This window comes from Bos indicus, chromosome 2, assembly GCF_029378745.1.
Source record: "Bos indicus isolate NIAB-ARS_2022 breed Sahiwal x Tharparkar chromosome 2, NIAB-ARS_B.indTharparkar_mat_pri_1.0, whole genome shotgun sequence".
NCBI classification, from domain to species: domain Eukaryota; kingdom Metazoa; phylum Chordata; class Mammalia; order Artiodactyla; family Bovidae; genus Bos; species Bos indicus.
The window spans coordinates 122,384,405-122,385,742 of NC_091761.1; the positions used below are offsets into that span (position 1 = coordinate 122,384,405).

Genomic DNA, 1,338 nt, shown 5'->3' on the forward strand with positions numbered 1-1,338 from the left:
AGGCAAGAATACTGGAGTGGATAGCCATTCCCTTCTCCAGGGGATCTTCCTGACCCAGAGATCGAAACTGGGTCTCCCACATCACAGGCAGATTCGTTACCATGTGAGCCACCGGGGACGTGAAGTCATTCGTCATAAACTAACTCTGGGCCAGGCATCCAAGAGAGAGTTTTTACATGTTCTCTCATTTCTCACAGCAGTCCTGCGTGGAATGTGGTGGTTCTCCTCTTGTAGATATGGAAATGAGTGCTGGGTTCTGATGCAAGTCTTTGGGTCAAACCAATGCTTGGCCTGAAGCTTTTTCCCTTGGCATCTCGTGGGAGGGACTGGGGCTGGGGTGACCCCTCCCTCTGCAGGATTGCATTTCAGGGCACAGGCTGAACCTCCTTATTTGACTGACTGCCAGTACCAGCTGCTAACAAGTCCATCCAAGGATGTGAGGTCCTGGGCTGCCAACCATATGGAGACCGACATTCTTGGTCTCTTACAAGAGACCTCCATCATGAGTCCCTCCAACATGTCCCTCCATCGCACTTTGATGACAACAGAGTCCTTCCATCACACTTCGTATAATAATCCTTCACCGGATCACAGGGCTTTACAGGTTACAGAGCACATTTGTATTTGGATGCCTTTGATCCTCTTGAAAGCCTTAGGCAATAAGATAAAGTGAAAGTGAAGTCGCTCAGTCGTGTCCAACTCTTTGCAAACCCATGGACTGTATGTAGCCTACCAGGCTCCTCCATCCATGGCATGTTCCAGGCAAGAATACTGGAGTAGGTTGCCATTTCCTTCTCCAGGAGACTACTCTTCCTGGTGGCCCAGAGAGTAAAGTGTCTGTCTGCAATGCAGGAGACCTGGGTTCGATCCCTGGGTTGGGAAGGTCCCCTGGAGAAGGAAATAGCAACCCACTCTAATACTCTTGCCTGGAAAATCCCATGGATGGAGGAGCCTGGTGGGCTACAGTCCATGGGGTTCCAGAGTCGGACATGACTGAGTGACTTCTCTTTCTTTCTTTCTCCAGATCTTCCTGAGCCAGGGATTGAACCTGGGTCTCCTGCATTGTAGGCAGATGCTTTACCATCTGAGCCACCAGGGAAGTCAGGCAATAAGATAAGGTAGACGTTATCAGCCCATTTTTCAGGTGAGGCGTTTGAGACCCAAGCCACACAGTGAGTCAATAACCTAGTAAGGATTTTATCTGAAGTTTCCTAAAACCAAGTTCAGTGCTCTGTCCATGCCATCTTGCTCTTGCCACCTTCCATCAGCTCCAGGGATAGCTGGTCTCTCTTTTCTAGTTGAGTGTTTGGAGAAGCGTGAGGCACTAGACAGAGGAGC

At 49.8% G+C, this 1,338-nt stretch overlaps 1 non-coding gene across 1 annotated transcript; it reads right to left on the reverse strand.

Annotated features, from left to right (window-relative positions):
• Positions 1-1,026: 1,026 nt before the first annotated feature.
• On the reverse strand, positions 1,027-1,099 carry TRNAC-ACA (transfer RNA cysteine (anticodon ACA)). Its single transcript has one exon. It is a non-coding gene; the product is annotated as a tRNA-Cys (tRNA).
• Between the last annotated feature and the right edge of the window lie 239 nt (positions 1,100-1,338).